The following is a 27,022-nucleotide window of genomic DNA, read 5'->3' as shown; positions in this document are numbered from 1 at the left end:
TCTTATGGTAAACCACTGCTGCTGTTGCTGGAAGAGTATTGACTCTGGGAAATGCTTACCAGACAATGGTTGCTGTAGATTGAAAGTCTAAACTGTTAAAAACAAAAGCTGAGCAGGTTCAGTGTTTACTGCCGTTTTGACAAGTTTTACCAAATAATTGTGGGAAGTACATTTGTCTATTTCATAGAGCTGGACGATATGACCTAAAATCAAAATCACGACTAATTGAACATTTTACCTTGATTACGATCAAAAGACCTTAGTGGTCCCCTAATACTGTATCTGAAGTCTCTTTCCTGAAATTCAGCCTTGGTGCAGAATTACAGCCACTAGAGCCAGTCCCACAATGAGCTTTCCTTAGGATGCGCCATTTCTGTGTCCATAGCTATTGAGGAGGAGAGAGGGGGGGCAAGGTGGAGGGTGGGGGTGTGGCCTTGACCAACTGCCACTTTGCTCGTTTGAAAGCCATGATGTCTCTCTCTCATGGGTGGGCCAAATTCTCTGGGCGGGCAAAGCAGAGAAAGGGGAGGTAACCTTGCTCCTTATGACCTCATAAGGAGCAAGATTCCAGATCGGCCCATCTGAGCTTTCATTTTCTCAAAGGCAGAGCAGGATACCCAGGGCTCGGTTTACACCTATAGCCATTTCTAGCCACTGGGGGACCATAGGCAGGCTGGGGGAACGCATATTAATGTTAAAAAAAAAACTCATGAAGTGAAATTTTCATGCCATGGGACCTTTAAAGTTAGGATACTTAATTTTTTAAAGTTTCCTAAAAAAGTAGAAAATAAATAAATAATAAATAATGAAACAAATATTAAATTACAAATATTGCCATATCAAAAGTAAAACACAGTGCTTTCAAGTGGGGGAGCGGAGTTCGTGTCCAGGAAACGTTAACAAGACTTTCACCCAGGAAACGGCTGTTGTAATCTTCCTGTCGTCGCCGCATGATGGTCACGTTTTGTCGGCTAAACGGAAGTGCAACGGCCGCAGAAATGACCGGGACCTCATGATGATGCAACTGGCACACAGTCACCTTCTGATGGCTAAACTTACTACTTCGGTGTCGTCTTTATTAAAACATTTATTTCTTTACCAAAATGTGTCCAAATGACGGACATTGCACTTTTCTTTGGTTCAAGCTGCTCCTGTTGCTCAGTTGACTCAGTGTTTGAGTTCTCCTTCATGTTGATTCCATGCCGCGGACTGGATAAGGGTGGAGTCACATGACACACCCGGTAGTATGTTTTTATGGTTCCTGGCGCAAGGATTTGTGGGACAGCATTATCTCATTTTCTTTGGTAAAGGATGGTCCACTCTGTTCTATGCTAAATGAGATAAAAAAGGAAGCATTGAAGCACCTTCCTTATCACTTAGACAATGTGACCAGCTCTTATCATGGCTGCTCTTTAACTACTTTCTGGTCATTTTACTCTGTTAGGAACTATTTGACCGCAGCCCCACACTAAATACCCAAGGGCCAAGCGGCAACTATCGTGCCTAAACAGTGTAGTAAATGTGGGAGTGCCTTAAACATGCATTCTTCCAGCAAGGGGTGACTCCACTGGCCACAAAAAGAAGTTTCAATGGAAGTCTACGGGGAAATGACCCTACTTCTGCCTTCATTTATTACCTCAATAAACATTTTCCTTAACTTCAAGTCTATGGCATCAATCGCTAGTTTCGCCATTCTTCTTCAAGTCTTCTTCAATACATTATGATATTCATTCCTGAAATTATGGCCCCATTTATTTTAAGAAAGAGGATAAAGCAGGGGATGCTTTAGGGGCGTGGCTAAACACTGACCTGTCAATCATGAGAGATGTTTATCCATGGCCCTGTACAATAAAATAGCTGTAAATTTGTTTTTGGGTGTCGCCCATGTTTTCATCTTAAAACTTTCTAACCCTCCCACTAGCTTGTTTAATAGCTTGTTGGATAGAAATGCACCCACTACAACTAACGTTAACAATGGCGAGAAGCCTAACATTATGTGTGTGAACTGATATTAGGGTTAATATTGAAGATCTACAGTTGTGTTTTGCTCAATATGAAGTTAAGTGGCTGATCAGTTAAATATATATCCTCTGTCCCAGACAAAACCTACTATTTATGTGGAGGACGCAAGATCATTTTATAATCAATATGACCGCGTGGTGAATCTAACTCATATTTAGACATCTGACGTTAAAGATTTGTGTTGTTGCCCAGATAAAATGACAGAGAAAAGAAAAACAGACTTAAGATCCTTTTTCAGTACACCAAAACGCCAAGTGAGTACAATAAGTCCTCATATCAAGACAATTTGGTAACATCTTTATAGGAAGGTTGCTTACGGAAATACTAACGTCACTATGTCACAGGCAAAGTAGACAGAAATAACTGAGGAACAGGGAAACCAGGGACAGGTCAGGTGTAGAGTCTCAGGTAAGTGTGTTAAGCTTAGTTAATATTTTTGGAGGTGTGTGGCTGTCATGGTTAGCAGATGAGCTTTACCAGTGGCTCACTAATTTACATTATGATCAGCTAATTTAACAAGTGTACAAAAGCATTGTATTTCTTTTATATGGGGATACTTTTTCCAAATAAGTCATATGTTTTAAGGTATTTTTGTGGCTTGATTGTAAACAACTTAAAAAATAAATAAATGGTTTTAAAGAAGAATATTTTTGGTCAATTTAGTCAGCTTAGTCAGAGAAACACTGAAAAGAAGGATAATGGTACAGTCTCCATGCTACACTAATGATAGTATTAAGGCTTTCCTCTGTGTACATATGTCCTCTACAAGTATAATTGTGGCTGTATTATTTGTGTCCCCTTCAAAAATTGCTCTTCAGAAATGTTATGTTTTTTGTCACCCCCCCCCCCCCAACTGTTAGATGAGATTTATGCCCATGGGACCGCGTTTACCCACCTGCAAAACTCCGTTGGATGATTCGCGTCAGAAGGGTTGAAAATTGGCAACTTTCCCTCTTTAGCGTTTAGCTTAGCGCCATGAAACCATGCACAACACTGGCTTAGCCACATCATCCTCCCTAGCTCCGCCCTTTTGTCCAAATATGGTCACTTCTGGCTAAAAAATGCCAAGATGGCGACAGCCAAAATGCAGCGGTTTCACAACGGCAGTCCACAAACCAATGGTTTATGTCACCTATGCTATGTCCATTAGTTTTACAGTCTATGGACATGATACAAAATAAAACAGGAAACAGGCTTAACACCACACATATCTATACAATCAATATGTTTCGGATTAAATTTAAGAGCACAAAGTCATTTATAGATCTAGCCTCGTCATTTTGCTTTCGAAGTGCACCAGATTGTTGCATTTAACTTTAAAATGTACAAGATTCCAGGGAAGCATGCCACCAGACCCCCGTAGAGGGTCCGAGTTCCACCCACCATAGCCTCACAAAATCCTGTGGGAAACACTGGCTCCTTAAGCAACCTGCACACAGTGTTGGTAGAAAAAGTCACTTATAGATGGCAGAAGAAGTTTCTTAGAGTTTACGAGGTGCACCTGAATGTACTATGAGATTATGAAGTGCACGTAAATGCACCTTGAGGTCCCGTTGATGCCCACGCGCTTTACCATTCGTTGTTTGTTTACATAACTCACGGGGAAGAAGGCAAAATGTTGCCACACTGGTGACTTCAGTGAAGCAGGTGGATTATCCAGTTCTATTGTTTCTGGTCAGTAAATCACACTGTGTCTGTGTGTGTGTTGTTTTTTATAGTTTTGGTACTTTTGTTGTGCATAATACATCATTCATCAGTGGAAACAAGGCCATTATCACGATATGAATTTTTCTTTATATTAAAATTGATACCGGTATAATCATGTATAACGATAAGATATGGCGCACTCCTAACACTGCCTTTAAGACTGGAAGCTGTACTGAAATTGTTGTTTGAACCTTGATCAGCTCCTTACTACACTAAAACAAAACCGATTAAAACATTTATCTCTTATGTCAACATAGCTATTTATAGAGAAGAGAGTTTCAGAAGTTTAAGAAGCAAACAAAGCTCAGGGTTAAGCTGGCAGATAAAGTGTGAAGAGGCTGGCAGTTCACTGTGCTGTGCCGCTCCTAATTATATACAACAAAAACTGCTATCAATCTCTTTCTGTGACAAGGGACAGTGGTCAGACTCAGGGAGTGGAGTTAAATGTGAGGAAGCAAAAATTGCCTTCATTGCTGGCCTGGCATTACCTATGCAGATCTTTATCAGGAAGGCCAGTGACTCTATTGTGACTGTTTTGCTGGCCTTACAATGGCTTTCTGTGCACCTATGCTACCAGGAGATTGGCTGAAATTATATTCTTTTCATGCTCGGCTAGGCTGCAGCTTAGAAACAAGCTGCTTATGGAAGCCAGGGGAAGATTGCTGATAATAGGAGCTTCACATCCAGTTGACCTTTTTCCTACTCTCTTTTCCTCCTTCGCAATAGCTCAATTGCAGTGACAGGAGAAAAGGAAACAATCTGTTCCGTAGAGGACACACAACCTGCACCATCTAAGCCAAGGCCTTGGCACTGAATGGCAAGGTCTTGGCTCCTTGCAAGCAATACTGTGATTTTCACGAGACCTAAAAAGGATTGCCCAGGCTTACTCATTATTTATGTCTGTCAATTTCCACATCTCCTTGCATCTTGTTGCCTACAGCTGGGATTCCAGACCATCAGGTCCTGGACCTGCAGTTGGCCACGGGCTGTTTGCCACGAGGCAGCGAAATATCCGAAAATCCTCAATTTTATCTGCCCTTTGTACTACATATGAATACAACTTTATAGGCAGAGTTACAAAAATATTGCAATGACTGCAAAGCTGTACACAAAGTCAGGCATTCATACTCTACTGTTACCTAGATAAATGTAATATTCCCCCCCCCCATATGTTTTTTGGGGAAAGCATATTCAGACAAAGTTATTGAACAAATCTGCTAAACATTATTGCCAACATCTTATAGTATTTGTAAAACCTTAACTGCCAACGTTTTGTAGGACAAAGATGGGTAAAGTATGGTTAAGGCCTTAGCGACTAAAAGCTTTTGATTAAAAGGTCAGTTCATCCAAGTTGCATAAAAAAAAACATCCATTAGATTATCCAGAGTCATTTGAATGCTACGTTATATTGTAATTTTTTTATTTAGTCTCAAATTGACCTTCATTTTATTGGGGTCAAGGCAAAACAGATACTTCAAAAACTCTGCAAATAATACCAAAATTATCTGCATGATTACATAGAGTTTGTGGTCAGGGTTAAATGTGACACAGGACAGGAAATCAGTCTGCTAATGTCGAGACAACATCCTTTGTACTCTTCCACCACCCAACATTCCTTCCTTTACTTTTTACTGAACTGCAGAAGCACCACATTAATTCCTGCATTAGCACCAAACACTGAACTGAACACAAATTGCAAATGCAGTATAGCTGCAGTACAGAGGTGGGTAGTAACGAGTTACATTTACTCGAGTAAGTTAAAAAAAAAATTATACTTCTATGAGTAGTTTTAAATCACTATACTTTTTACTTTTACTTGAGTAGATTTGTGAAGAAGAAACTGCACTCTTACTCCGCTACATTAGGCTACAATGAGCTTGTTACTTTTCTTTTTACCTCTTCTATTCTACGCGTCATTGTTTTTATCCCACCCGCGTACGCCTCATTTTAATGTTTTATTTTGACAGAGAGAGAGACTTCCGCTAAAGGCTCTACCGCGTGACTGTGTTTCACCAACCAAACGTAGTTGTGCAGTCTCGTCACGTGACCGTACTCAATCTCAGAGGCGGGACTGCTTTACAGTCGTAGCAAAACTAAAACGCCAGAATCAACCGTCGGCAATACACAGACGAGGAGGACCACCCCTGGCCTCATATTGAAAGCATGTTTACCTTAGTAAAAGTGCGAAACAGCGGCTACATTACCTTGTTCTAGTTCTGCCTGCAGAGCCTGGTAAACAAGTAGAAAGGTCTGGACATTTGTGTTACATGTGCTTATTTATTTATATTATTTATTATTATTTTATTGATTTTATTTTTTAAGTACTTGAATTTACCTGGATTCTTTTAATTTAAGCTATTTTGTAATTACTTAATTCATTTTAATTTATTTTATTGAATGGATAAACTATAATTTGCCTAAAGATGATTATTTTGTATTTTTGTCCGTCTGATTGAATGCTTGTGTTAAAAAATAAATCAGTTACTCAGTACTTTTTTAATCTTACTCAAGTAATTATTTGGATGACTACTTTTTACTTTTACTTGAGTCATATTATTCTGAAGTAACAGTACTTTTACGTGAGTAACATTTTTGGCTACTCTACCCACCTCTGCTGCAGTATAGCTCATACATACACAAGCCCGTTACATGGACAATATTTCTTCAACCCGATTGATAGATTTTAACTTAACTGTTAACGTGGATGCTAAATAAAGTGATTTGATAAGATGTGCGTTTACATGCAACGAAGCATTTAATCAAAATATAACTTTTTTGACTTGCGCAAAGTGGTTCTGCCTGCTGTGAAGTATCTAATCTGCCGTAAATATAACAAATAAAGATGTTTTTGTCCAGACTTTTTTCCAATGGTTTAAGGGATTACATTGTTTTGAGGCCTTTCGACCATTGAGGCATTTCAACAATCCTTAAATCATTTAAAGGTACTCTAAGCGATGTCACACGTTTTTTTAGGCTACAACATTTTTTGTCACATACAGCAAACCTCTCCTCACTATCCGCGAGCTGCCGGTCCCATGAACACACTGTAAAAAAGAAACGCGGTCTCTGTCGACAGCCCAGGGTCCACAAACGCCAACAAAAACAAAGTGGCCAACCTGGACCACAAAAACATAACGAACCGTGTTCCAGCGTTCAGCCAATAACCGACAAGAAGGATTTGGGGAGGGGGTTGGGGGGGGGTTAGTTCGCTGAAGCACGGAAGGGACGGGATGAGGAAGAGGGAGGGGCGAGCTAGTCTTGTTTTCTTTAAAAATACTTTGAACGTCACCAAGAAGTGCCGTCACCCAACATCGCTTAGAGCACCTTCAAGGTCTCCAACTAAAAAGTTGTATCAGACAGGTTTTGTTTTGTTTTGCTACCGCCACGTTTCTGTCCCTTCCGGAAGCAAGTGGGGCAAACATGCGCAGAAAAAAAACATATTTATTCCAACTATGCCACTGTATCGGTAAGGACTGGAGGGTTAAATCAGCCGTACTATACACAAAGTATGCCTGGCTGGCAGACACACAGCTGACAACCTCTCAGGTGGTTCTCAGGAAAGTGGCCGCACGTTTCCAAGACAATGCACGGAAAATCATGGCTGTGCGACCGGTACAAGTCTGCGGCTGTCCACGGAGCACGTCTCGTCCGGGTGAACTGGGACTCTGTTGCCTACTTGTTGGTTAACGTTAATGATTGGTTAACGATGGTCTTCTATCGGTCAGTAAAAAAACATCTAAATTAGCATCCCTACTCTCAACCCGGTTGAAAATCCCTTCCGATCGGGCCAGTCTCTTCTGATTGAGGTGGTTACATGAGGCTGTTTTTTTTTATTTTGTTCTGATTGGGCTAATATTCTGATTATTATTGGAATATTAGGGTCCAAGTAAACACAGTAAATGTGACACACGGCTGCCAATGGTTTCACACTATTGCCCAGATTGGCAGTTAGTAGCTGTAATGAGCCAAAAAACAAAAACAAAGCAAGGAGCCAGTAAATCCTGGCAAAAAAGACTGTCCAACATGAATGTAAACAATGAAGGTTTTAAAGTATTTCAAAATCAGCTTTCCAAATGTTTTATGGGGAAGGACATGCATCCAAGATTTTGGTGAGAAACACTAAACGTCCACTTTTTTATTTACAAGACAATTCCACAGGGTACTTTTAAATTCCAGCAGACGGCAGTCATAACTCACCAGCCAGAATATTCAACAAGGTGCTAATGTACACTTTGTTTACGGCATGTTTTGTATTATGTATTATGTAAGTTTAAAGGTGCAATATGTAATATTGTATGTAATACTGGCAGCTAGCGGTTAAAATAGTTACTGCACTACCAATTCAAAATACTGGACAGTCGTTTCCCCCGCCCCCTCCTGCCCAGACTCGAAGTTCACGGGGGTTGCCAGGCTGAGACCGCAGCATTCACAACAATGTTGCTAGACGCTTTTTTCACATAGCCAGACATTACTGCACAGCACAGCAGAGTAGCTAACGTTAGATGCTAGTCTCACATAGCCAGACATTACTCCACAGCACAGCAGAGTAGCTAACGTTAGATGCTAGTCTCACATAGCCAGACATTACTCCACAGCACAGCAGAGTAGCTAACGTTATGCTGGCTATATCGACAGTCATAAAAGCCCGTGCTCACGCGGAGCCACAGATACACAACGCGGAGCTCTGTAACCAACTGACAGACACACTTTTTCGGCTTAAAATTACAGTATGAACCGCTAAAAACACAACAACCTCACCGTCCTCTCCACACGCCAGTCATGCACACTTCCTCGGCTTAGAATTACAATACGAAACGCTAAAAATACCACTGCCTTGCCGACGGAACACACTTCATTGGCTTAGAATTACGGCAACAATCGCTAAACACACTGCAAACTCATAGTCCTCTCTTTCCGATTTACAGCCCCCCTCTCGTGGCTTAAAATAACTCACCGTTGTCGGCTCCAGCCGCTGAACTACACGTTGTAAACAGCCATGGCCCGCTTGCCTGGTCCTCCCGGTAACGTTAGCAGTTAACAGGGTTAGCATGGCGGCGTTAGCCAGGACCAGTCGGGATCACTTTACTGGCTGTGTCTCAATTGTTTTTGCGAGTAACCAACTCGGGTACTCTAGCTATATAATTCAATGCGAGTACACAAATGTTGAAATGACATAAAATGCCCATCCCTAGTGGCTGTGATAAATTAGCCTGAAGCTATGCTTACCTGTTCAGGAGGAAATAAGCCAATTCTGCGTCCTTTTGGGATCTAAGCTGTCTCCATCTTTCAAATACATCTCCAATATTTACCAGGGGGTTGTTACGTCTCTGGTCACGCAACTGTTAGAAACATGCCGTTTACTTTTTTTTTTTTAGGTCCGGTAGAATCTATCTCCGTTGATCCTGTTCGTTTGTTAGCTGCTTTCATGGCTTTAACAACGTTACAGCTGTAGCGCGCTGGGTTTACGTTTTTACAGGTATATCTGGCAACCCGGCCTGGCTGTCAAACTGGGCCGTTGATAACAACCACAGACCAAAACATAAACATATATTCTGTAACGGAATGTAAATTTCAAAAAGAAAAAATACTGACATTAGCATTGTTGTCAGAAAAGATAGTATTTCAGTTTAACATGTTTCCTTAATATCTGATGAGGCAATGGTGTCATTTTTGGATTTATTAAAGTACGAATATTACATATTGGACCTTTAAAAAGGAATACACAGTGTAACGGTTAGGGTTACAAGTAAAGTAGGGCCTTACATATCGTTTACTGTATGAATGTCTACTGTACAACACAAATGTCCTGTGAAATTGGAGTAAAACTTATCGGTTTAGTACAGCAGTACAGACATCAGATAATTGAATACAACACATTATGACAACAATTTTATTAGCTTGCGTGGGGGCTCAGGATGAAATGAAGAAATTCACTAACTATATGTAATAGGAATTTACAAAACCTTATCATACAAAAAAATAATAATATAAAAAAATGGCCAAGTAGCCTCGTACTGCAATCTGTCACTGTTTACGCCACTGTTGACCTGGAAAAGGGTGGTGCCATGTTCAGCCACGTCTTTTCACATGACATTGGACTGCACAGGGAAGCTATGGAAGCTACAGAATATACAGTTCTGAAATAATTTTGATGCGTCTTTTCAAAAGGTGCTGGGTGTAAATGCCAGTACCCCCTCCATGACTTAGGGTCTGTCCTACCTTGCATGTCAGCCCCTCTCTCCCATGCCTTTCCTGTCTCACTTCAAGCTATCACTATATAATAAAGCAGAGAAATATTCTTTTAAAAAAAAACAACATGCTTCATAATATGAAGAGAAATAGAATAGAAATTCTGTATAAATCTACAGGTTTATAAAGCTAAAGCTGTTTATAAAGCTAAAGCTGTTTTAAAGCGTCATTACAAGACTAGCACTGAAGAACTGCACACTTGACTTGATCCAGACCCACTGCCAACTTCAATTTAAATTCTGTCATTCTGAGAGTCATTCTGCTGAATAAAATTATTTCGTCTTATTCATTTAGGCGATTTAGGAATTTCTATTGAGGTGAACTCGATGCGATGAAGTCATTAAAAGCAAATTCTTCTTCAATTTCTTCTGAACTTGTTCATTCTTAGAATGGAGCTGTCGCAAAATACTTAGTTATCTGTTAAATCAGGAAAGTTGAGAAAAACTGGTCTAGCTGATGCCCGAAATGGTTTGCACAGGTCATCAATAACACCCAGTATCTGAAATATGTACCAAAGTAGCTCTCATGCCATTTTGCAGATCAGCACATACACACGATATCACCAACGCTCAATTTGGGGAGAGCTATGGGATTTTACAAACCCCCATAGAGTAAAATGCCTGGAATCTTGGTTTCTACAACTTACAACTCTTAACCCCACACTATGTCAGCTTTAACACCAAGGAACGCCATGTTTGACCGGGTGTGCTTTCTAAAGCAACCTCACGATAATGTAGCTTCAACAACGGCTTCCTATTCTATAAAGAGACAACAAAGACGTTGTCGTAAAGAACCGTGTATCATAATAAAATGTTTAGGGACGATTCTCCATGTTTCAGTTCCTGTTTCTATTTTGACTTTGACTCCACATTTCCTTTACATTTCCAGTTTGTTGAATCTTACTCTATCTACAAGGATTTCATACAAACTCCCAAAGAGTTAAACTGATGAAGTCTCACATTTTTCCACCCTTTCAGATAAAAAATAAAAAAATAAAAAAAAGAATAAAAGTGATCCAAGAGATAGCTCTGGCCCTCATGTGGGGGCCGGTGGTTGCAGGGGATATGTATATCTGCAGATAAAGCCTTCTGTTCCGAAACAGTATTTACCAGGCCTTTTTAGATACACATCAGCTGTGAAGCCATGGGTCCAGCCTTCATTATACTGTGTGAATCCTCCCTCATTTAGCAGGGATAGCATCTCCTTTCTTCCACCTCCAAATACCCCTATCCACATTTCCATTCGCTCTGCAACAGCTAACAAGCAAGATTTTGCCATTGATGGTGGCAATATAGCTGGAAACAAATGTCTTTGTTCAGTCTTTCTCCGAGACCCCCCCGGTCGTTTGTGACAAACCTCGAAAGAGCCAGGGAATCAAAGGTGCTCAAACAGACGATAGATAGTCAGGTGGGAAGATTTTCAAAAGACCACCGGCCGGTACGGTGACGAGATAAGTTGAGACTGACCTTTTGAGAAGTTATCGGCGAAGGGAAAGACAATAAGTCGCAAATATATCCGGCAGTGATCTTTTAAAAATGGCATCAGGACACAGCAATCCCAGATTTTAAAGTGTGCAGTCTCATGTGAGAATCAAGACACACCGGTATTTGTTCTAAATTATACAATTACGCAAACCTTCACATACAAGAGTCTTAAGTCTTAAGAAAAGAAAAAAAGGGTCTGAAGTGTTTAGATCTGCAAAATCAAGCTTCTCCTGCGTTCTGACGACACACTTCATCATAAAGTGGTTTCTGTGAGAAAGCCGTAAAGGCGAGAGGTGACCTCTCTCGCAGCGGTAATTAGAGACACTCCGTCCTGAGCTCGCCGCCCCGCTGTCGTCCCACCGTGTAACACAACTGCTGAGGAAGAAAAATCCTTTACACCCACATGTGCAGCCACGCATGTTAACTGGCCACAAACGATCACATTCTCCCCTGCGCATGCATGGTTTACATAGCAAAACAGACAAATATTTCAACATGCACAGAAAATCACATAAGGAGTTTTCTCTTTCCTTACATTTTAATCTTCAAATAACAATGTCTGAGACAGGATTTTATGAGGCTACACACGCCGATATATTTGCCGTTTGGGTCAGAAGACACCCTCTCATTGGCAAGATGCTCCCAGTGCCACTCTATTGACATTTTTCCCTGGAGAACACAAGGCCCGGGCAGCATAAACATTGGCTTGCTAGGCGTGCACTTGCGCTGATGTTGAGATGGGACCATTCCCCTATCAGATTTCCGTCATATTTCTCCGTCTGACTAGACTAAGCACAAGTCAGAGGTATGAGCCGATAAAGGGTGTCTTTCACACAGCAACAACACGTACCAGTGTGCTTATCACCTCAGTGCCTAACATGCAATCACAAGGAGGACAGGGGGAAGATTGTTACATTTGGTGATTTGTTTTTTTTTTCTTTTTTGCTTTTGGGGACTGATAAAGAATGTGGAATCTGAGCAGGAAAAGCCCATCTCTGCAGGCACGACATGAGCCGCTGCTGAGGCAGGCCTAGATTTGTTCCCCTATGTCTTAATGTAAATAAAATGCTTTGTTGGGGTGGTAACTGAAATAAACACAAAAAGGTGCAACCCAGAGCAGATACAGCACAAAGAAAAGGTTGGAAATCAGATTAAATAAAAATGCCTTTTAAAAGAATTGTCTGCTTGTATGTTGCATAATTCTGCTTTTTAAAAGGAAGAAAAATAACATCTCACGGAGATACATATGTGTCTTTCTTTACTTATTGCAAGAGGTATTTCATATAAAGCATAAAAGGGCTTTTATTTTCAAAAAAAAAAAAATTTCTGTGAGCTTTTAGTCTGAAAGCCACTGAGGCTCAGGCTCGCCTTTATTCCTTTAGCTGTAATGGCAGCAATTAAAAAATATAAGGTAAACTTTTAAACAGTCTTTTCTCCGGCATGAAAAACACTGTGTAGCAAAATGGTAATAATATATTCATCCCTAGGTAAACATCCCTGCCATGTCCTTTATAAACAACGGCGGTGAACAAAATGAAAGTGATAATTTCTCTCCCTTTGAGAATTCTCTTCTTTAATTCTGACAGTAAACTCGTGGCTGTTACGGGGTGTTAAGTAGGATTTAAAACTTGTCAGACAAGACATGTTTGAAATTGCTTTAAATAAGTGCACTGTGTTGCTGTCAACCACAGGCTTAGAGGAAAATATCCCCACAATTGAAGCACTCATCTGGGCTCAGAGAGCTGTGCCCCAGCAACGGGCGCCAAATTCTTCCTCCACGTAGCCGACTCTCAGCCCTGTGAGCCAGCACCCCCTGCTGGACTGAGGATGCACTGCCAGAGTCAAAGATGCTCCTATACGTTCTTTGCATCGGCATGGTTAAATTGGCCTTCTAACATTATTATTTTAAAACAGCATCAACAAAAATGGTGTCAGGTGTCACGTCAAGTCCTTTCTTTACCTCAGAAATCTCCATGTGTTGGGTTTTTTTTTCTTGCCGTAGATGAATGTGTGTCAATTCTTCATTTTGTATTTTTATCCTGGTGTGCACCTCTTTGTTTGAAACTCTAGCCACGAGCGTTTATTGGAACTATTTTGTGTCAAAATTAAACCGGCCTCGATCCACTCCGATGGCCAAAGCGGAGCCACGTGAGCCTCCGTTGGCGTTGACTACAGCAGTAAACTTCCACCTTCCTCTGCCACGTTATAAAGTGGCTATATTGTCAAGGATGTTGGTGCTATTGCGTTGCTTAATGATACAGTATATACCAGCTATTCTAATAAAATATTGAGAGTCATGTAATACAAGCATTTGAGCTCATTTTTTTAAATAAATAGATTTTTATAAATACTTGTGTTTTCATTCATCATTCCTCTTTTGTTCTTAGAGTTAATATATGGATTAGAGAGGACACTATTATCAGAATTTCTACACAGAAAAAAACAGCTAAGAATATCATTTTAATTTAAGATCCCAGGAAGCTTTCAGATTCCAGTCTTTCGAGTCTTTCGCTTCCTGCAGCCTACGAAACTCTACTGAGATTTACTGAGAAGTCATTGATTCTGCAAGCACGAAAAAAACTGAACTCTAATATTTGTAAAAGGAAAACTATTACAATCCACTCACTTTAATCAGTGTGATAACTTCTCCGAGTGCTTGCTGTGAGGACTTAATTGCTGATAAGTCAGTCTTCACCCTCACCCTGTACTAATTGTGACTGAGAAAGAACATGAGTCTAATCTGTCACTAGAAAAGAATACTTTTGTCATGTATAATGAAAAAGACATTCAGTACATACAGTTCAGATATTACAGAATATTCCTTATTTTTAAACGTCTTCATACGTATGATTTTCTCTAAAAAGGGCAATAGCTTGGACAAGAAAACACTTCCTCAGTTTAAGATATGTGCCTCAGATAAACAAAAATTTTGCAGAGCAAGGGAGATGAAATAAATCTATTTCGATTACCAATGAATCAATTTTAAAGCCAAAACTCCCAATTATTCTTTGGTTCCAGTTTCTCCGGTGTGAGGATGTTCTGCTTTTCCTCCGTTTTATATCATCAACTGAATATATTTGGGGTTTGGACTGTTGGTCGGACAAAATTAGAAATGTAAAGACGTTACCTTGGAGTCTGAAATTTTGATGCACAGAGCAATGAATTGAGAAATGTATCGGCAGATGAATTGCTAATAAAAATAATAGTCTGTTGGTTGCATCCTTATTTCAAACCCACACTGACCTTAAAAAAACAAATGTTCTCACTCAAATTCGCTGTCATTTGAGAGGCCACGGCAAGGCCGCATTACCAACCTTTTCTGTGCATAAACACAGCCTAAATGTGACTGGAAAGAGTTAAACCAGCTGTTGTGAAGTGCGTCACGCAACTTTTTGTATTAGTGCAATAACTTTGGCTGCTGGGTCCTATATTGCTAGTATATCCCAGTGAAAAGACGGGGCCGGGGGGAATGAGCCGGGTTGTGATTTGAGGGACTAAACCTCTGCAGCACCTTGTCCTATGATCTGGCACACTCTCCTGCCAAGACGAGTCTTTATCATACAAAGGGATTAGATTGCCCAGTGTAAGTGCCTTCAAGTTATTAGCACCTTCTTATACAAAGTATAACAGCAAACCCAAAGACATTGATTGCAGGGAACAGTTCAAATATGATTTCCTTATAGCTATTAATATGTATGCCTTAAATAGAAGCACACCGCTAAGCAGCTTATGATATTATGAAAAGAATGTTCCCTCAGGGGCATAATATGCCAGCAGTGACAGTAAGGAGAGATTCGTATTTACCCAGATTGGCTGTACTTACGTCAAGCATTCTCAGAGCTTGTGGGAGGGAAGATGGGGCAGTGGCAACAGCTCGGTTTCGATAAGCACTTACCGTGAATAAAAGACAAGCATGAAAGTGAGGTTTAGCCTCTTTAAAGATTCCCGACCAAATGTAGAGGCAGATAGGGCAGGTGCCTTTGGTTCCGGACGTGATTAGCCGTCTGTGCAGCACTGTTCCCACAGAAATGAGACATAGCAGAGACATTGTCCAAGCTTGTCCAGGTGGGGGACCTGTCATCCCAAACCAGAGCTTAGCAGTGCAGTGCTTGGAGCGAAAGATTAGGACCCAGGAATTTAGATTTTTCTTCTTCTTTTTTTTTTTTTTCTTCAATGAATGCTTAATTCAAAACAGTTTTTTTTCCCCCCTAGTTCCTTCTGCTTGCCTCACATCGTCTTTCATTCTATTTTACTCATCTTTACCTTCATAATATATTGATCGTTTCTGCCTTGTCTCTCATGTCTCACAGTGGCTTTATCCGCTTCTGTCATGCTGACATTTTTAAGTACAAATGTTCATGACAAACACAACCATGTGCACCAGTGAAAATACGAGTCCGTGCACTCTTTCTCCTGCTTTGTTGGGAGATGCAACATATTACAAATGAACACTGATCTGTATAACTGTATTAGGTCTTTCTCGTGACCCAAGCTTAGAGAACAGAAGAACATGATCCTTTGAGGTACATCAGGCACAGATCCTATGAACGCTGACACATCTAATTAGGCGGGCCAGGGTTTAACTCTCGATACTTCATTGTATTACGTGACTTGCTTTGGGTTTGTGATTGCAGGACTTGTCAGCACAAATCCGAGGAATGGAAAAATGGGGAAATTAGGGCACGGAAATGTAATACATAACAGTTCTTCTTTCTTTAGTTTAGGCGGTCTTTAACAAGGCTCCCAAGTGCTCCATGAAGCTGCTGAGCAGTCGAGCATGAAGGGCGGTGGGTCAAAGGTTGTTTCCGGTTGGATTGCATGAATGTGAACACAACTGAAACAAAATCTTCAACTAAAATCAATCATTATTATTACCAGGGCATTCAGACTATATTTGGGTTTCTATGAAGTCTTAAAATGCACAGAGACAATTATTTGAAGTTAAAAGGAAATCATTCAATTCATTGAAAAATGTATTCATATCCCTTCGTGGGGCTTTAAGGAGCAATGAGTCAGATTGACTGCCCCAGAGCTCAGACTATATCTGTGATGGATTGGTAGGATTATTGATCAATACCAATGACCTGATGAGAGATTTGTGGTTTTCCGAACTCTCTTTCAAGCCAATACAGGAAAGAAAATACCCTTTACGTCTCTCCGCCAACCTATTGTTTGCATTTTGTACTGCTTAGTGATACAAATATTACATACACTTTGATATTTTTACTATGACTACACTTGATGTTTCTTATAGCTCTGATTGTTAAGCTCACTCATCTCTACTGCGGTTACACAACTTCATCGTTTGGCTCCTAAGGATCAGGGTGCATGACAGATGTGAGGACCGACGATTTGTGTAGGAGGTAATCAGTTCAATCAGTGCTGCAGGTCACCAAGCTGCTGATGAAGTTTAAATCCATTTTATAGTGATATCGTGATATGAGACTAGATACTGTCTTGGATTTTGGCTATCATAATATCGTAATATGGTAAGTGTTGTCCTTTCCTGGTTTTAAAGGCTGCATTACAGTAAGGTGATTTACTTTTCTGAATTTACCAGACTGTTCAAGCTGTTCTATTTGCCTTCACCCACATAGTCATAAAAATCCACATTACTGATGATTATTAATCAATAACCTCATTGTGAAAGTATTTTGTGAAAGCACCAATTGCCAACTCTACAATATTTAAGCAATAAACGACAGTGAGGTATTTGGATTAGAGATTATCTTGATATTAATCGAGTCCTAAAATCTTCTTAAACAAGTCAAAATATGTCAGTGCAATAAGAATATTACAGCCTGTTGTTAAAATATAATCAGCTTGTTTAAAAATGAAAAATATTTCAAAATAAGTTTCTGTTGCCTGACACAATAAAGAATAGGTTTCGGCACTAGAATTATGAAAAATAAAACTTAAAAATTGCATTGAAAACTTACCAGACTGTTCTAGCTGTTCTATTTGCCTTCACCCCCATAGTCATAAAAATCCACATTACTGACGATTATTTATCAATAATCTCACTGTGAAAGTATTTTGTGAAAGCACCAATTGCCAACTCTACAATATTTGCGCAATTAACGACGAGTGAGGTATTTGGTTTAAGAATATCTTTATATTTGGGCGCCCAGATAGCTCAGTTGGTAGAGCGGGCGCCCATATATAGAGGTTTACTCCTCGAAACAGCGGGCCCTTGTTCGACTCTGACGTGTGGCCCTTTGCTGCAGGTCATTCCCCCTCTCTCTCCCCGTCCATGTCTTCAGCTGTCCTGTCAATTAAAGGCCTAAAATGCCCAAAAAATTATCTTAAAAAAAAAAAGAATATCTTGATATTTGTTTTTCCTCATATCGCCCAGCTCTACATACTGCCTTTGTTGCATCAGACTTACATCAGCAGCTTAAAGTGGTAGCAAGAGGTATACAGAATAACATGCAGACAGGTGTGAAAGCCTCACAATTATATCCAAACAACAATAATGAAAATGTCTGTGCACCAATTCCAATGGTATCAGTCCAAATGATGGTTGCTATTAAACTTAAGTTATTATTTTGTTTTGGAAGATGTATTCAGATCTTTTACTGAAGTAAAAGTAGCAATCATATACCACATTCAAAAAAAATACTTCAAGTTAAAAAGTCTTGCATTTAAAAGTTTACTAAAGTAAAAGCAGAGGTGGAAAGTAATGAAATACATTTACTCACGTTACTGTATTGAGTGGTTTTGTTGTGTATTTTGTATTTTTCAAGTATTTTTCAAAATCGGTCATTTAAAATGTACTTGATTACGTTTTGAGTGAAGTATTGTATTTTGCTACATTACAAATCCCATCTGTTACTGAGTTAAAAACAAAACAAAAAAAACTTTGACTAACGAAAAACGAAAGGAAGAAAAAAGAGTGGCGCCCAGAACCACCACAGTGAGGAATGATCAGCATCTGGGCTGCCTCCCAGGCGCCAAGTCTTTCTGTAGGAGATCAGGCGAGCCACGACGGTTCAGAGCAACATGGCATCATGACTTTGCGTAAACATACACGCCACTTTCCTAAAGCCAAATGGCGTGTTATCTGTACGCATTTTCAGCTATCCACGTGTATGTCTACGCTGTATACAGCAAATGTAAAGATACCCACCACGTGGCGTCGCCACATTGCTTGTTATCGCGAGAATGTGACATACTATTGCGGGAACGTCACGTGTGTAAAAAAAAAAATTAAAAAAAATTAAAAATGGTTGGGTTTAGGAAAAGAACACAGGGAAAGGCTTTAGTAACACAAAAAAAGCGACAAAAACACGGAAGAAAACGACAAAAACACGCTTATGAAAACAATAAACGGTTGGGTTTAGGAAAGAAATATTGGGGAAGGCTTAAAAAAATAATTCAGCTGAAAATTGGCACACGCGGGACGTGAACCTGGCTCTCCTGGGTGAAAGTCCTGTGTTTCAGAGACTGTTTCAGTAGAAATGCTAGCTGTAACACTGAATTCTGCTGCCCAAAACGACAACAATCCTTGGCAACTGTTTTTCATTTAAATTCAAGAGGGCCAATAGTATCATCATGCAATGCCAGATGTGCCTCCCAAAGGTGACTGAACTGGCAGCATTCAATAACTCCACCATGTAATCTGCGGAGGCGTGTTTTGGTAAGTACTTGTGTATTGGTACTTCAAACAAAGTTTTCATGACTAATTGCCAATTAGCAAAACAACATGTTTCGTGGCATTGCTAATTTTTGTCTAGCACTAGCAACCTGTAGGACAACATATGTAGGACACTGGCTAAAGTAATTCACATACATCTAATATCATGTGTGACATGTGTTAGGTTGTTATTACATGTGTATACATTTGTATAGAGGTTTATACATTTGTATAGATTTTTCTTTAATTAAAAATAAAATAGTTTGGGATTTATGACCCCTTGTCCTATTTTCACTACATGGGAGAGATCTCCCCATGAACTACTCATTACTTCTACTTGAGTAACTTTTTCAGATAGGTCATTTCACTTGTACTTGAGTAAGTATTGGCACTTTTACTTGAGTACAATATTTTAGTACCTTTTCCAGTAAAGTAAAAGTACGAATGTAACAGCAACATGTACTTTAACTATCAAATGTGAAATTACTTGTTCTGCAGGCAAATGTCTCTTTTGGTTATGTTATGTATAGAGAGCTTATATTATGGGATTATCATTACCAATGTATTAATGTGTAAGCAGCATTTTACTGCCCCACCTTGACCAGCTACTGTTGTAGGGCTGATTTTAACCAGTTATATACCGGTGGAAAGTTTTATTAGCAAAACCTCTCATCTCTACTCTATAATTAATTGAGTCCTAAAATCTTCTTAAACAAGTCAAAAAATATGTCAGTTCAGTAAGAATATAACAGCCTGTCGTTTACTTCAATCCACTTGTTTAAAAAATGAAAAATATTTCAAAATAAGTTACTGTTGCCTGACACAATAAGAATAGGTTTCTGCACTAGAATTATGAAAAATAAAACTTAAAAACAGCATTGAAAATGGGTTAGAATATTCTCACAGCACCGGCAGTTTTTCACTTTTCAAGAAAATAATACTTTAAGGACTCAACTACAGACTTAAATGACAGGATAAGGCGTTTGATGCACTGAACATTGTATCATATTTTAGAAGTTGTGTATGAAAATTCTGCAAAGTAACTAGCAGCTATAATAGTGAAATACATGAAATTGCTTTTAAAATGTTAAGTGTTAATATAATTATTCAGTATAGTGTTTAGTAGAACTGCAAAGATTAATCGATTAGTTGTCAGCTACTAAAATAATCGTCAACTATTTTAATAGTTTTTTAATTCCAGCTTCTTAAATGTGAATATTTTCTGGTTTCCGCACTCCTCTATGCCGTTAACCGAATATCTTTGAGTTTGAGGACATCATCTTGGGTTTGAAAAGGTGTGAGCAAGAATGCTCAGGAAGACTACACTTTAGATTTGTGTTTAAGTGACAAATGGCATTTGTGTTAGAGCTGTTTTTTCTGATTATTAGTGGAACAAAAGGCTAAATACACAGCTACTGACAGTGTATACAGCTAGGTGTTTTCTACAGTATGCACTCACAAAACCTATGCACAAAACACACTAACACAGAAACACAAAACACTAATAGACTACAGAAACAGGGTGGGTGGCAGTAGCTCAGTCAGTAGGGAGTTGGTTTGGGAACCGTTGCTGTATGGTGGTGGACTGGTAGCTGGAGAGGTGCCAGTTTTTCTGAACTTACCCGACTGAACCCGACTGACTGATGATTATTCATAAAAAATTTAAAGCACCAATTGTCAACCCAACAATGTCGCCGCAATATCAATATCGAGGTATTTGGTCAAAAATATTGCGATATTTGATTTCTCCATATCGCCCAGCTGTAGTTACTATGCATATTACAGTGTTTCCACTCTGTACATTCTGGAGCTGCGACCTGCCGCTGCAGAATTATTGCCACCACTGCTTCAGAATTTTATGAGATGTCATGAAGTCACAATTACGCGACTCTGCCAAGCTGTCCGCTCCACTCAACTCAAACATACGGCCATCCGCTCTTTCTCCCACTCACGAAGTCCTGATGACCAATTACACAACAATTTGATTCAAACAGGCAATCTGACTGGTCACCTAGACATTTAGAACATGCCCTTATAAATGCATAATCTATAAGCTTGTTCTGTATATTGAATTTAAAAAACAATATTACGTAAAAGGATATGAGGATGAAGAGAGATTATTGTGAGGGTGTGTTAGTATACTGATTGTGAGGGTGGGTGATTGGGGAAATGGGTTGTTTGGTGCAAAATGGTTGGTGCAAAATGTTTCAGTGGCATCTAAATATGGCACCGAAATTGACCGGCCTTAACGACCGTTATCTATCAGACCGAATTGCAATGCGGCCATATTAGCACCGGGTCTCGGACCCCCCCCCTCCCCAAATAAAAACTCTTTGGATCTACACAATTCACGTGGATGATATTTTCCCATTCAAAAACGGCGATTATTGCCGAAAAGCGACTAGTTTGCTAGCCTGGCTGACACCAGACCCTTCTCAGTTGTAACTGAGAGTGGGTCTAGGAAAGGTTCATTGACAGCTCATTTCCAAAGGGGCGTCACCAACAGACGCCGCTCAAATGCCTCTGGGCGCATTGGATAGTCCAACCAATCAGACCAACGATCCGGGTGACGCTGCACTTCGGTAGCCGTCATGTTGAATGTAAACAAAAAGCTGCTCGCCATCGCTGCGCTATCGTCATCGCATAAAGCCCGCCTCAATGGTTGTGATTGGTGTAAAGCCCGCCTCAGTGGTTGTGATTGGTGTAAAGCCCGCCTCAGCGGTTGTGATAGATTGGTGCCTCGATTTTGGGGACATTGGAAATGGGTTACAATTGGCCTCTTCACCAGACTGACTTGCAGAGCAAATCTCAAATTTGCCGGAAGTTTGTCAGGGTTTACCCAGGCTACTAGTTTGCAGGTATGTAAAAATGTTTGGTATGTGTTTCAAATTATATGTTTTTTGTGTATATTTGTTATCTTGTTTTACAAAATATATAATACTATAACTATTTACGGATGAATGAGGGGTGGGAAAAATAACGGCTTCATCCCGCTCCTTTTCGGACAGATTGAACATATTATTTCATATTGCTTTTCCTTTTGGTGTGTTGCTACTAGGGTTGCAAAGGGGCGAAAATTTTCCGGGAAATTTCCGGAAACTTTCCATGGAAAGTTTGGCTGGGGAATTTTGGAAACATTCCAATTTGGAAACTTTCATGGGAATTAACGGAATAAACTGGGTATTTTTAATATTGCTTTCCATGGAAAGTTTAGCTGGGGAATTTTGGAAACATTCCAATTTTGATTTACTATGGTTAGTGGGCTATACAATTAACACACATAGGTTAATAATAGCAATGGGTTATGTATTACCCCCCCCACTCAAAAAAACTCCCGTATTTTAAAAACTAAATGTTGGCAAGTATGTGGTAGCCTATGCTGATTACTGCGAGCGTGCATGTCATTGACGAAGATAGGGAGGACATTCAACTGAAGTTGCTTTAAATCAGGTTGTTTTAACCAAGATTATGCTGCAAGATATGTTTTTTTTTTCCAACTACATTTAAGTTTCCTGTTATAGACTAACAATATTATAACAAGCAATATTACAAATATCCAGTGTATTTCCATTTATTCCCGTTTATTCCCGTTAATTCCCATGGAAAGTTTCCAACTTTGAAAATTCCCGGAATTTTGCAAACCTAGTAGATCTTTTTCACGGCAGACATGTTGACGTGTCACAGTAGGAAAAACACAGGTGTATTCAACGTCACAGTGTAGCCACGTGGCATGTTATCGCGAGGTTACGTGTTATCAGTACGCTACGGTTGGGTTTAGGAAAAGAAGAAACGGTTGAAAAGAAGAAATGGTTTGGATTAGAAAAGAACGGGATTGCATTTAGGAAAAGAACAAACGTGGAAAGGAAACATCATACGCGGGACACAAAGGAAACGTCACACGCGGGACGTGATCCCCGCTCTCCCCTACGTGGATTTTCGCACTTTCATACAACTCGCTACGGCATCAATTAACACGCAATCGCAAGGTAATGTAAGTTAATGGAGGCCAAACGGCGTTGATAAACACGCTAAAAACCGAGTATGCGTCTTGATAACACGCCAATAATGGCATACGAATTGGCGTGTCATACATACACCACTTCATGAGATCTGTCTGCTTCTTTGGTCTATTGGCTATTTAGGTTTTTTACTGCGGCGTCTTGTGTAGACTGTTTACATTTTTGTGCTCATCATATGTACATGTACTGGTGTTATTGTTGAATACATTGTGAATACATATATACATATATATTATAAATTGTATGATGTTTTTGTTGAGTTATTATTACAATAAATGAATCTTGCCCCTGACAAATAACCCATATTACGAAAAAAGACTAAAACTAACACTAAAACTAATAAAAACTAAACCAAAACTAAGCATTTTCAAAAAATTCAAACTAAACTAGCAAACCCGCTTTATAAACTAATTAAAACTAAACTGAATTTAAAACAAAAAGTCAAAACAAAATAAAAAAAACTAATGAAAAATGCAAAACTATAATAACCTTGGTTGCTACGCGCTTATTGTGTTTAAATATTTCTTTTTTTTAGTAAGATAAGATAAATATTAGGGCTGTCAAAATTAACGCGTTAATATTTGCGTTAATTTTTTAATATTTAACTCGTTAAAAAAAATTAACGAAATTAACGCAGCTGTGTTTGTTTACTTCATGTGGCGGCTGAGAAACGTAATACGTCTCCATAAGAGCAGGCGGCGCTACTCTAGGAGGGACTTACCTGATTGAAGTAGGCCTACGGGCCAGTCAAGAGTTGAAACATGGACCAGTAAGATCCCAAAAGAGAAAAAAGATGATGTGTTAGAATCCAGAAATGAATGAGCACGGGCTATAAACGGGACCGAGTACTAGTTCCGACATGTTGTCTCGTCAGGAGAGATGCGCCACCGGTAAGCTGCAGTTTCGCTACATAGAGCTGCGGTTTAAGTTTGATTTGTCTGTTGCGCTACTGCTGTGCTGCCGATATGTACGTGCGCGATTTGTTTGCTTGATAACTGTTACGTTGGTTACGCTGGTAAAACCTTATTTGCAGTCTGATGTTTAACGCTGTCGACTCGATAGTATCCGTGACTATATTCCAGTAAATGTTTGAAATTGGTGCGTCTCACTGTCACACAAGCTACTTCCTGGTTGCGGTGCTGGAAGGGAAATGTAGTCAATCGCTTTACATTGGTAATGGATTGCTGTGCACAGCGTCGCTATCTAAAACTACACTCAATGTTTTCACTTTAGGCCAACATACACCTTTTGTGGTTTTGGGTTACTGGTTTCATGTGTAACCTTGATATTGATATTGATGTGCATTTCTGTGTTTAGATATATGTGCTTTGATTAGTCATTCAGATTAAACACTATGTATATTATAATATTTATGATATTAAGTACTGCCTAGATTGTAATTTTTATACACATATACATATAATACTATATATATATATATATATATATATATATATATATATATATATATATATACACATTTGTATATTATTCAGAATATGGTATATTAGGTATGTGGCTAATATTGGGGGTGGTGACAAAAATCTGCTCTCAAGTCGGACAGTTTCTAGCCGTTTCAGCAGCGTTCAGCAGGACTAAATAAGCCAAATTGTTGCTGCTGTTGTTCTGAAAGATATTAAACATTCTGAACTTAGCAGAACCTTTCCTTGTTTGTTTTCTCTTCATATTTGCAAAGTTAAGTGATTTAGCATTTAAATATCCATTACTACAAGCTTCTCAATTTAAAAACGCGATTAATCGCGATTAACTACAGCAAATTGTGCGATTAAATAGTTAATTTTTTTTAATCGATTGACAGCCCTAATAAATATGTCTTATTAGATCAGATTCAACTTTATTGTCATTGCACAAGTAAGGACAACCAACGACAAAATGCAGTTTAACATCTAACCAGTAATGCAATCATTAAAAAGTGCTTTTCTTTATAGCAGTGCTTAAAAAAGACACAAAACAGAATGCAGTATGATCATGTTAGTCCATTATTATTATTATTATATTATTATTATTATTTATTATTATTATTATTATTATTATTATCTTTAAACAATGAAAATGATGGGTACTAACAGATGAGGACTTTTTACGACCCTATCCATCAAAATGACGGACAATGAGAAAGTCGAATGCAACCACTGGGTCATACCAGACTGAGTAAGGCTGTAGAAGTAAAACCCTTGTGTGTATTCAACTGAACAAGGGTTCAATCTATTGCCAATAAATTCCACTTTTTTTGTTTGTTAGAGGAAGAATGTGTTATTTCATAGTCTCCTTTTAAAGCGATCTGTGAATTTAGTAGCAGTTTTTAGTTTTCTGTTTAACTTTTTCTGTTAAAAAAAAACAGTTCCAGTTTTCTAATAGATATTTTCATCATACTGAGTGAAAAGGATGTTTGGGGTTGTCAGAAAATTAGCTTTCATAATACGAATTGGCATGATAATGTAACATTTTGGCCATGTCACAGTGAAACTCTTCATTTAACACAGACGTTTAATCTACATGGCTGACATAGCCATTGTATGGGCGTCTGGTGGTTGGTATGCAGTCTATTTCCACAAACATACTTCCAGGAGGTGGAGCTTGTAGCAGTTTTTTTCACTTGGATTCAATTAACTCATCATTGCAACCGTTCATTCATGCATTTCAATATATTGAAGCATGTATAAATACTGTCACCGAGGTTCCATCAACGTAATCATTTTCTTGTTCGCTGATGAATCCCTGACCTATAACTATGTGAAACCAAGGTACAATGGCTGTGTTGGCAGTGTCACTCAGGGCTTCATATGTTTGCTGTTCTGGCCAGCTGCTAAGTGCTGGTGACCAGCAGCAAGAGCATTCGTATTCGGGCTGATGTGCATATTCGTAACCAATCACATCTGTCACAGTCACAACATTCTCCGGGGTCAGATCAAGGCACATTGATATTTCATGCGGCCCGTTTCTACCGAGCATGTCGCAAATTATACAAATTTTCACATCATAAATGTAGTCTGCTGCAGAATTAGACCTGTCATACTTCCTAAATTTTTCATCTCAGATATGAAAATAAATTGCACAGTGGTTGCAAGTTGCATTATAAGATGCAGCTCTATTTAGAAAATGCTATAGCAGGCAGTCACAGTGTGACCCTCAGTGTCCTGTTAGCTAATCACACAATCACAGTTTTGCAAAGTAGCCCTTCCTGGGTCAATTCTCACTGTTAGGCAAATAACAGAAATATGGTAATATGCGTATTGATATTGGACTAAGCACCTCCTGAAGAAGCCTGAACAATGATCTCACCCTGACCCTAATGTTTGTCGACTCAATTATCCTTCTATCTCCACATTTGGACCGTACACACTACTTATTTGTCCAGCAAAGATGAAAGCAAGTGAAAAGTGTGGCAAGGAAAAATGAGGGATGGGGAGAGAGTCAAAGAGTTTCATTTATAAGAGGTGGGCGGTATTATGGTCACATTTATCCAAAATTGGAAAATAATGAAGAAAGATTAAAGCCCTCCCAGTATTTTAGATGTTCCAAATGGACAACTAGTCCTGTAGTTGACAATGGGCCACAGAGAGTTCCAGACACTATTATGTGCCCACAAATGAGGGAGTGACAATGTGAAAGCCTTTTTGCAAGATAGAGGGAAAGAAACTTGAATGAGGTCTACTTGTGCACATCCCCTTTAATACATTTTGTGTTGTGGTGACAAGACAAGACATAAGCGCTCACTGTCTTAAATGAAGTAAAGAAGTGCAAAGAGGCTTTTACTTCACCCATTTTGCCTGTGATTATACTCCACCTTTGCAAGTGCAGCAGCTAGTCATCCTGACCCCTTATCCCTCTGTCCCCCTGCAATATGTTCTGCCAACACAAACATGCATGTGGCCCGCTCATTC

Source organism: Perca fluviatilis, chromosome 9 (assembly GCF_010015445.1).
Source record: "Perca fluviatilis chromosome 9, GENO_Pfluv_1.0, whole genome shotgun sequence".
Classification (NCBI taxonomy): Eukaryota; Metazoa; Chordata; class Actinopteri; order Perciformes; family Percidae; genus Perca; species Perca fluviatilis.
This window is presented reverse-complemented; position numbering follows the sequence as displayed.